The 11,934-nt window shown below is 35.5% G+C and overlaps 1 long non-coding RNA gene across 1 annotated transcript in view; it reads left to right on the plus strand.

The window, feature by feature from the left end:
- Nucleotides 1-11,537, plus strand: part of LOC121071552 — a 33,470-nt gene extending 21,933 nt beyond the window's left edge. The window contains exon 3 of the long non-coding RNA XR_005820691.1: nucleotides 10,382-11,537. This is a non-coding gene — a long non-coding RNA (uncharacterized LOC121071552). The remainder of the gene's footprint in view (nucleotides 1-10,381) is intronic.
- The last annotated feature ends 397 nt before the right edge of the window (nucleotides 11,538-11,934 follow it).

Below are 11,934 nucleotides of genomic sequence, written 5' to 3' on the forward strand. Positions count from 1 at the left end.
TCAATTACTTTTCTCACAGATACTGCCTTTTCATTCATACACTGTTAAAATCTGCTCAGCTCATTGACTATAACTGGCATTGTCACGTCAAAGACAAAAGTAAGATGCAGTTATGCAGAAATTGTATGCTCTGCTACAATTGTATGGGTCATTTCTTATCCATATGTATACTTCCAGCACCTGGGGAAAATGTGAAAGAATGGACTGCACAGGCCTAAGATGACAGAACGTAAAAAACAGACTGCTTTTAAAAGAAGGGAGAAGAAATAAATGAGGATATAGTTTCAACCTGTGGAAGCCTACAAGCAGTCCTCTTAAATAAAGGAAAGAGATTGTCCTGATTGCCATTTCATATACAGGAGAAACAACTAAAACAGATTGCTAATGTATCAATTTCTTTTGGAAGTATCACTCAAATTTTTCTATAGGTGGTATGATGTGTTTTTTTCCACTGACTATGGAATAACTGGAGTGATCTGCAAAATTACATGGCTCTTGCTAGAAGATCACAAAATGAATCAGTTGTTTTTAGGTCAAGTTCCAGGATTTTAATGTGTATGCGTGTAGGTTTGTGCTTCAGTGAGATATCCACAAGATACTAGGTAGTTAAAATTCAGAAGGCAAGAGTCTAAGGACCATTTAAAATTCCCAGATGAAGTCTCCATGAGCATTAAAGGAATCTAAAAAGACTACCCTGTGTCATAGTTCTTTGATTTTTGAAATATTTCTAGCTAGCAAGTATCTTTTAAAACATTTGGGGACTTTTTGTTCATGCGGTGATCAGATGAGTTAAAAAATATATCAGAAAATTTTATCACATCGCTCATGTCCTGGTCAGATGTTGTTTCTGAAGGTAAAATAAAATGTTTTTAAAATAAATGAAAACTTTTAAATCCCCCTTCACTGCTAGAACGTATGAGCATTGATCTGAAAGAAAAGCAATCTTATTACATAGAAATAGCTTAATAACGTGTTTAAATGCACAGAATATGACCTTGTGGGTAAGTCTATCTTCAAATTGACAGCATACAGAGTTTATATCTTTGAGTAAAAGCAAGTACTGACAGTCCAATAACTCACAAGCAGAGGGCAAGAAGGCTTCCAAACTCCTCCAGAACTAGGTTACTGAGAAGCTTGGTGTGGAGAATGTCTTTCCTCCATAATCTCACTTTGATGGTATCAAATATGGTTTAGATTGCTTAAAATGAGCCTCTGCCAACATTCTGTTTACAAATATCTTGAATCTAAGGATGTTTAAAGATGTGTGGGCATAACTTTCAGTTGTAAACTGAAATCAGAGGCAAAATCCAAATGCCATAAATTAGGGGACTTATTTTACCTAGCTCCAATTAGTCATAGACAGCTGCTTACATCCTGTTGAAATCTGTATTTATATAACCCTTAAAGAAGACCTGTAAGAAAGCTGTCTCCTACTTATCTTCCATCTGCAGAACCATAATACAGATACTGAAAGCTGTATCACACAAGACCTGTTGACATTACTTGCAGCCACAGCACATTAAAAATTCACTAATAACTTGCTGTTACTGTTTCGCCTGACTTGAGGGCAAAGTGTGATGCTGTTCTCAGCATTGATGCTAATGAATTATTTGGGGGAAAAGAGTCTTAATCTACAAATCATAATGATATCAGCTAAAATTCCACAAGCAGAATAAGTCTGAGTTTTGGGGAGATCATAAGACCAGAAGCAAAGATTTTGCCAGGAGACTACTAAGATCTAAGAACTCAAAAACTGCACAGGACCTATGGGGCGATGGAGAGAGACTGTTACTTGCCCAGGAAGAGAGTAGTTGCTACTGGACAGCAACTAAGACTGATTGTTGTTTTTATTTATTTTTTAATAATAGCCTGATAATAGCAGGCCAAACAAACCCTTCTTTATCTAATTGCCTACACTGGTAAAATAGGATTCAAACTCTAGCCATTAGATTGCTAAAACTCAATATTTGGCAATTGAGTAAGAAGCTCTAACAAACAATGTGGTCTCTTAAACGAAAATAATTTCTGAAAGGTTTCTTTTAGAAGAAAAAAAACAGGGAACTACTGATGAATACTTTATTCTGATCCGTGCTTCATATGGAAAACAGCTTTTTATCACTGTATACTGTCTGTGTAAGATCACATGTTAATGTATTTCAGTTCTGTTTCTCTGTTTAAAGTAAATGTCAGCATCTGCTGTTGGCTTTATTGCTAGTTAGGGCTAAATTTATCTATTTTTTTCCCTTGCTCTGAAAAAAAAAAAGCTTTTCTTGTAAGCAATTTTGTTTGTCTGATTGAAGAAAGTTCTGGACTTCCCAGATGTGCACAAAGATGACTTTTTCAGGGTAAGGTAGGAATTTGTTTTGGTGATTTTTAGTGATTAATCTTCAACCTAGCAAATTGAATTTCCTAATTTCAAGCAAATCTGCATTTATTGAATGTAAATAGTTGAACCACTGTAAACACAGTAAGAACGGTTCAGGATTTTGTTTCCTCTCTTTCAACTGGCTGTGACAGAAATTTTGCTTTTTTGAAGCTATGGGCTTGAATGAGTTTTCTAATCTAGTGACCAACTCCTGTCTAATTTCCTGCCAGTAACTTTTTGTTTGAATCCATCCAATTTTATAGTAAGAGCATACCCATTGTAAAGTTTATTCTTATTTTTGTTTTGTAATATTGCTCAGGATCATTGGTCTTGGAATAAAACCCCATTGGTGTCCAGACAAACAAACAAAAGGTAGTTTTTTTCTATATCCTGGAAAGATTATGCTTCTACATTTGCGTCCTTATCTTGAACACTGTCTGAGTTTCTTGTCCTTCCTAGTTTTAAGAAAGAGCTGTTCAGCCTGGAAAAGGGATAGTTAAGCAAGCAATGGATCTCTATAAAATCATGAATAATATAATGAATATAGATCAACACTCACTGCCTACACAAAAAAAAGAGCTAGAAAGTAACGAAAGAAAAAATTGACAAGGTAAAGGTGGAAAAAGCAGGTTGTGTGATGTGTGTAGTTAGGCTATGAGTGATGTTGTAGATGACTATTTCAAAAACGTGAGAAAGAAAAGCATGAGAAAAAATATCACATAGAACATTGAACACAACAGTGAATAACTGTGAGCACTGTGATACCCCACCCATTATGGACTTCCCAACTCACCAGCTGCTGTGGGGATATTGAAAAAAATATTGCTACAGCCTATCTACTCTTCCTGGGGTATCTATTATTATTCATTTTCCTGTTGGAAAAAGAAGATGTGGCTAGATGGACCTTTTTGATCTGACCTGGAATGGCTGTCCTTTTATAATATTTTCTATTTATATTATGCTATATCATCACATAGTTAAGCAGTTTGCTGGGAAAACAATCCAGTATTGGTTAGCATCATGCATAGATGATCTCTCTCTAGAAATATATGAGTAAATGTGCCACAGTCTACTGTTGATGTAGATACATGGGCACATTGAGTAAGCTGTGCTTTGCCAATTGCCAGTAAGTAGCACTGGATCATGAGAATAAGGAGCACCTGTTCTCCTGCATAGTTCCCACATCCATATTACAACTCTATCCAAACAACCCATTATCTCATTTCAACTACAGTGTTAATGGGTTCCTTTTTCCTCACGATATTGGATTAATCTCACTGAAATGCTGTCATATTAATATGAAAATCATACTAGCATTTTGAGAGGCATGACATCTCGGGTAGTACAACAATTTCTGTTCTATATATGTTTAGGATGAAGGCCTTTATAACACAACAACATTTTCCTCCCGGTGTATGTAATATACTGTAGCTGACTGGGAAATATTTATGCGTGTGATAGTGATAAACAGATCTGGTTGCCTGCATGTGTATCTGTTGAAGACCTATGAAGTTTATGAAGTGCTGTTAGCATAAGGGTAATTACAACACTTTGTTTTCTTTTACAGGCTTGTTTTAAGTAGTATTAGATCTCAATAAATTTCATAATGGAAGAAAAAGATAAATTTTCATTCATTTATAGAGAAAAGGGATATTTTTCTAGAGCAACTCTTTTCAAGTTTATCTTCACAAAGGGTATATGTAACTTTCTGTGTAGAGGAACTTATGCACTCAGCTGTTTTGCATAGCCAATACCATACATACCCATAAATGCATTAAATCACAGGAAATTTTTGGAATAATGAACTACTCTGGGTATTTGGTTTATAAACTGGAAATAACTTGTTTGGGTACTAACAGACTGTATTTTACTGAAATCAAGCCAAGTGTTTTGAATAAACTTATGGTAACTGGGCTGTTTATCATGGCACCTATCTAGTCATGAATATTTGTAATTGTCATAAGTTTTTTCCCACAGTTGAACTGTAGTCATTTAAATCAGATAGCTTTGTCCCTTCTGCAATCTGAAGCGCTTTATTATTACAGAAGAGAAATATCAGGGAGTAGTGATTGCAGTATCCAGTCAAAATACTACTTTTCCACATCTATTTAATATATATTTTCCTAAAAATAAAAATTAAATTGTCTCAGGACTTAGTAGCAGCCTTTTTCAATCCATGCACAACAATGTTAGTGAGTTTCTTATGTCTTGTTTGTTAGCAGAAATCTGAGGACTTTCCAGATATGACTGCATTTGTTCCATCTATTTGCACTAATATTGCCTTATAGCATAAAGAAGATAATTAACCACATGGGAAAAATAAAGCCAAAAGAAAAAGTGTCTGCCTGTTTGCCTGTACATTATCCTCCGAGGACCAGTTCAGTTGCGTTTACATCAATATATCCATCCACGTACAGCAGAATAGTCATAAATACTCAGCCAAGAATAATAATGTTCAAAGCAGGAAAGAAACATGAAATTCCAGGAGAAAGACTTTTTCCTCTAAACTTGTACCCCTTTTTGGCACTGAGCACATTTATTTATGGCCCTTCGGACCACGGTATTCCTGCATTAGGATCACATGAAAGCTTTACAGTTTGCATTGTGTTATCTTAGCTTTTGATGTGGCTAATGTGATACACCAAAAAAAAAAAAAAAAAAAAGAAGATAGTCAAACAGACGAGATGAATACAAACTCTCCCTTTGTGTCTTTAACAGCGTCCTATTTCAAAAGCTACCTTAACTTTTCTCATATTTGAAGAAAAGCTTTCTGAAATTCTTGTTACAGTCTAAATAAGACAAAATCCCTAACGAGAATATGTAATATGTAATTTTCTGGCAGAATCTTCTACTTGTATTACTTGTATGTTACAGAAACAAGCTTTTTTTTTTTTTTTTTTTTTTTTTTTTTTTTTCCCTAATATTGGTAACTACTTTGGAGCTTTGAGGAGGAACTAAGAGATTTTAAGACCAAATGACAGATAATTGTACTCTTAAAGATCCATAGAAAATCCCAGTCTATATATCATTTTATCTTTTACTCCTTCTCTATAATTATATTCAAGCCAAAGAAGAGACTGCACAGGGGTTCATGAGAAAGTGTTAACTATACGCCTGTTTCTATAAACAACTGAGGCAAAACATTGCTTGGATCTGGCTGGGAAATAAGTATCAGCTTATCTTTGAATCTTGGAGCTACATCTACCAGTGCAACCCAGATCTCTTCCATCATTCTGATGATATTCTGTCCATAAAACTCATTCAGAATTAGTCTGGTGGAATAGAAGTCTGATTCTGGCACAAAACTTGGCAGGACTAGTTCTGGCACCATCAGAAAATCTTTCCCCAATCATACTGGTGAAAAACAAAACAAAACAAACAAACAAAAAAAACATATGTGATACAAATTGAGAACAGATTAACTGTAAGTTAAATACATTTGTCAGCTAATGACATCTCTTAACTTGAAATGTTGTGCAGCTGGCAGTACAAGCCCTATATATGAGCTACATTTTATTAATGCTAATGACATTCTTGAATAGCTAGGGCTATGAATTATAAAATCCAGAATGCTTGTGCATTAACCAAAACTAATAACACCTCTGATATTAGCCAGATATTCTATCTATTCAGAAGAATACTTGCAGCTGGAGATGGAAATGCTTGCATACATCCATAGAAAAACAAAAATTAATATTTAGCATGGGAAAAGGAAGTAGAACTGTATAATGAATTACCACGTGTAATAAAATGTACTGGAATATATACTGCACAGGAGAGAGTTACAGCTAACAGTTTGGTTTAAATTAAAACTGCTGGGTAACTAGACTTCACTGTACTGATGCCTTAACAAATGTGTACCTAGCATTTTCTCATTTGCTGTTTTATCTGAATAAATTAAATCAATATTGTGATTTTGATATGAAGTATAGCTTTTGGCTTCAGGGTCTAGGTTGCCTGTATAAAAGGCAGACTTTTGCAGAGTATCTGATGAATCACAGAATCACAAAACTGTAGGGGGTTGGAAGGGACCTCAAGAGATCATCGGGTCCAAACCCCCTGCCAAAGCAGGTTCCCTAGAGCAGGTTGCACAGGTAGGCATCCAGACGGCTCTTGAATATCTCCAGAGAAGGAGACTCCACAACCTCCCTGGGCAGCCTGTTCCAGTGCTCTGTCACCCTCACCATGAAGAAGTTATTTCGCATGTTGCTGCGGAACTTCCTGTGATCCATTTTGTGGCCATTGCCCCTTGTTCTGTCCCCAGCAAAGAGTACAGGAATATCCAGTAAGGGATGGAAAAAAGTAGAGGATTTTTATGATGATCCCTCCCATACATACATTATTCTCTAATGTAAAGTCTGTGCAATGAGCATGCATAATTTATTTCAGGACTTACAGAATCAAGTAATCTGGAACTTCCAGAGGCCATACAGGTCAACCTCCTATTCAAAGCACGGTCTGTTAAAACATGTTGCTCATGGCCTTGTCCAGTTGAGTTCTTAATATCTACAACGATGGAGATTTGACAGTCTTTCCAGGCAACCTGTTCCAATGACTGACTATCACTGCGGGCACTGTGGTGAAGGAATTCCTAATATCTACTCAAAATTTACTTTCTTGCGACTTCTGTCCATTGCTTCTCATGGTGTCAATGTTCATCTCTGGGAAAGGTTTGTCTCTGCCTTCTCCACACTATTCCATTAAATAGCTGTAGACAGCAGTAAGACTTCCTTGAACCTTCTGCTCTTAAGGCTGAACAATGGCAGTTCCCTTGGCCTTCCTTGTGTGCCAAGAGCTTCAGGTCCCTGTCCATCCTGGCAGTCCTGTTGTAGGGTATTCTTGTCAAGACTGTGCCTTCTGGGGTTTGGGAATATTTTCTAACTCCTAACACTGGATATGCACTCTGGTGACACCATTATAAAACATGAAGGCAAGACATGGGTATAATCTCATCTTTCTCTCCCTCTTTTTGCAGTAACAAACCTTGATGTACGTGTCAGGAAGAAATTGCTGTGCGTTTGAGCAGGGTGGTATTACAGTTTTCATGATGGGAAACAGCTGCACAATAATCTAGCTGCACCTGTCTCAATTAAAGTTGTAACAGTTTATTTTGTCAAGAAAACTTCTGAAGCTTAATTTTACTCCTATTAACAATGTGATTTTCATAATTCTTATGCCCAAAGTACACATTTAAGAATGTGAAATGTTTTGTTGGTCTTAACATTGTGTACATCTTTTTTTTTTTCTTTTTTTTTTTTTTCTCCTAAATGGGCACTAAGAACTTCAAGGGTTATTGATTTAGAACTTCAAGGTTTACCCAAAATGTGCTGTACTACAATTTAGCCATGAATAACTCTTAATGAAGTATCTGATCAAACCACATTTCAGGTTTATGTGTATCTTTGCCTTCAGATACTTTGCTGTTGCAAGCACTCAGATATTTCAAATAACAGATACTAAACTGCCAGGTGTAATTTGCATTTTGTCATTTTCCTTCATATTTTGCTTATTGGGTTTAAAAAAATAATCAATCTGCATGGAATCCTTCTGAAAGCAAATTATTCTGTCTAAAAGTAAGGAAAAGAGGCTTTAAAATGCTTTCTAGTTTTTTTTTTTCTTTTTCTTTTTCTTTTCTTTTTTCTTTTTTTTTTTTTTTCAGAAATGTCTCTCATTTTTTTAATAAGTATTTGTTTGTTTGTTTTTAATAGAAGAAAAATAAGAGCCATTTGCCTCAGTAGTAGTAGTCATATAGAGGCAATATACGCAGCTCATTAGGATGAGGAAAGAAATTAAATGTTTTTCTGTCATTACTATTAAGAGTACTGTAATTTTAGTGTGTATATATATATATATATGATGCATATAACAATCGAAGTATTAACCCATGCCTATTGAAGACTCTTACACATATTTGGCAAAGAATGGTTGGTTAGGGGCCCATAACGATTATCCGTCTTTTAGCACGTGCAAAAATGACAACTTCAGAAGATTCTTTTGGTCACCATGTGGGAGCAAGAGTAACTAGTAACTATTTCCTAGATTTAGGGTTTCCATCCTCAAGAATCCTACTTCAGCTTCAATCCAGATCCCATGAGAGCTTTTCTATCCGGGACAGTCTGGAACAACAACAACTAGTCCCATAAAATGTACGTTTTAGGTCATTTCTAACCATGTCTATGACACTCCTCAGCTTCAAAGAAGCAAGGGGCATGCTCTGCTATTTCCATGAACCTCTGTACCTCTTGCTCAATTTTTGATGACAGAAGCTACGCGACAATTCAGCAGTGTGAAATATGTACTTGTGACAGGTAAAATAAGTATCATGAATTGATTCTTGGTGAGATTCAGCTGGATACAAAAATTGTGAGGAACCCACTCAAGTAGAAGAAAAGGTTTCCAAAAACTGGGCAGGATGACATCTACAGCACAGCTTTTTTGAATAGACTTTGAGACCTCTTGGGAGTCAATTGGGACTTTAGGGGAATACTGTATATGCAGAGTGGAGTTCTGTATATCATTCAATGTAGACATTTCATTTCTGATTCAGGTCATATCCATGAGTTTTTCCTGGGGCAACAGAACACATATTAGGGTTACTGATCTAAGAGTTAGTCATCTGGGCAGAAACAAAAGGTATGCTTCTGTTGAACATCAACAGTTAAGAACTACCACCTTCACCTGTACGTTGTGTCCTCTCCCCAAGAGAAACTATAGTCTTGTCACCTTCCGGCCGAAACATAAAATATTCTTGAGAGATGTGAACAGATTTGTCCCATCTGGACAGTGTATTGTTATGTGATAAGCCGTTCAGAGACAGGTTCTAAACTGAGGGTATTGAAAACATGCCACAGGATACTCCTCAAAATACTATATATTAAAAAAAATAAAATCTTGAAGAGAGGTCCTAATGGACAAACAAAAAATAAACACATATGCTGCCAAAGAATATGCATATTTATATATGTATTTTTGTTTTTTTCATGTGCTCATCCCAACCTCCTTCTCCCACATGTGTAAAACTTAAATGTTACCGTTTTGGCATTTTGCCCAAAGAAGCATGACCCATCACCCACAAAGCATGCAGGAAATCATGAAAACTGAATCATAGCATTCTTTTTCCTGATGCAACTGCCAATAAGGACATTGGCAACTTAAAAAAGGTTGAGATGATTCAGATGATGATGCTCAAGATTCAGAAACATAGCAATGATATTCAGATGAAATAAATTAACAGAATTTGTTGAAAAAAAAATCTAAACATATTTTATATCATACAACCATAAAAAGGAAACAATGGGTAGGGGGCCTCCTAATGTAATATGGAATGATGAAGAAATTCCTTTGTACAACTAAAAATGTAATCATATAGGTGAATCTAGCTGTCCATGTATTTAATGAATTATCTCAATATCTTTTCCTGCCAAAAGTTTCATTTTGGCAACTGATCTGGGTCCAAGTTTACTATCACATGCAGTTTGGATTCCTGCTCTATAGCAATGGGTCATCCTTTATTTTCTTTCACTATAGCTTCTTCTATTGAATATTTGCTTTAAACTTACTTATTTCTAGTTAGTAAATGACAGTTTATGTGCTGCATAAAATCATTGAAGATGGGCAGCTCATGCATGAGTAACCAGATGAATAACACCCACCAAATCATAAAGAAAAAATGCTGTGCATGTGTGAAACTAATTCTTCAAACGCCTACAATATTTAAATGTCTGTTTTAGGATCCTTGAAACAACATAAAAGCAGATTTGTTCAGGGGGTGTATATAGTAAGACATATATCTTAGTAAAGCTCTCCAGAAAAATCTCCTTATCCCCAGATTAGGATACACAAATGTATGAACTTATTTGAAAATCTAAATTATGTCACTTATCATAACTTTGATTTCTTCCTAACACACAGAAGATATTATGTAATAAAGTTTTGTATTTTCTCCAAGAGACATCAGCCAAATATTTTTAAATTATGTATGCTATTCATTCTTATCTAATTTATTTTCTCTTCCAGTTAACTTGGCCTCTTGCTGACAAGTTCCAGAGCTGTGACTGTCTTTCCATTAGAAGGCTGATTCTTATATCCTACCAGCAACATGTTACTTGGCCCACAGTCTTCCCATCATTATACACATAATATGCCTAATATCTTAACATTAAATAACCAGTCCTAAATTGGATGCCTTGTTGCTCCAGGTTCTGTTCAACAGAAAGAAAGAGGAACATTCAGAGCATGATTCAGATCTCCTAACCCGTAAACTGCCATCTGAAACTGCTAATTTCTCTCCATTAAGAATGCAGACAGCCTACAGCAATTGTGCTCTTAATTTAGTCATGTACATTAAAGCAGCTAAGTAGAATGAATCTAGGCCATGCTGTCTAAGTCCCTACATACTTCATTAATGTTCTATACACAGGGGAACATTTACAATTTCATCCTTTAAATTACAAATCCATGTTAAAAAAGAGAGAGAATATCATTCGCTTATGAACGTGGGATTTGTATGCATGCTAATTTCTAGCAAATAGCTCTAATATACATAAAGAACAAGCATATCACTTTATGATTACACTTGTAGATACAAGGAAAGGAAACTAATGTTGTAACTACATTATGTTGCGCTCAAAGGACATTCACACTTAACATGGAATTTTTTGATCTTCAATTAAAAGATCATGCTAGCTAACATGAGCTCTATTTATTTTACAGCTGACCATGACTAAAAACCAAAACCCAATGTTTATATATCATAAGTTTAATATTTTCATACTCCATAGACTAAGACATTTACTGTTGTCTTAAAACATATATAAGCCATGTAGAGATGATCCAAGGTCAAAGCAACACAAAATATAGGTTACATGCCTCTCTGTTTATCACAGGAGATCATAAGAGGAGTTGTTTATTAGTAACGCTTGTTTTGAGCTGGTATTGATTGACCCATATAGCAGTGAGATGTATAAAGTCATCATCAATGTGTTTATAAGGTTGTATAAATGCATGCAAAAATACCTGCTGCTGCTTCTTGTCTGGTGTTTGCCACAGTATGTTAATGGATTAATCAGTCAGTTCTGCATATATCAAAGGCTTTACTGCGATTATCCTAAGTGTCATTTTAGGGTTAGATGAGAAATTTCATAGAATCTATGAGAAATCAAGCCAAGCAGCATGTCTGACTGTCATGAAAGTTCGCAACTATCACAGAAAATGCCTTGATATTCTGTCATGGATTTCTCCTGTCAATTAAAATGCTCAGCTAAATATTCTACAGAGTCTGACCTGGTTGAGGTTTTGTGTAACTCTTCATTCAGTCACATGACATTTGGAAGATTTGCTTCTGGGTTATGCTTTGGGTTTCAATGTAAGGGATGGAAGCATCCATATATTTAGGATGTGACTGGTGTCAAATCGCTTAAGTAACTGTTAAAAAACTTTTTGAAATCAGGTGATGGAAATACTACACGATAACATATCTCATAGTTATCATCATCTCTCAGAAGTACTAGCGGTTCAGCAAATCATAAAATAATTGAAATTATCTCTTGGGAAACAGCTAAATACTGAGT

Source organism: Cygnus olor, chromosome 5 (genome assembly GCF_009769625.2).
Source record: "Cygnus olor isolate bCygOlo1 chromosome 5, bCygOlo1.pri.v2, whole genome shotgun sequence".
NCBI lineage: Eukaryota > Metazoa > Chordata > Aves > Anseriformes > Anatidae > Cygnus > Cygnus olor.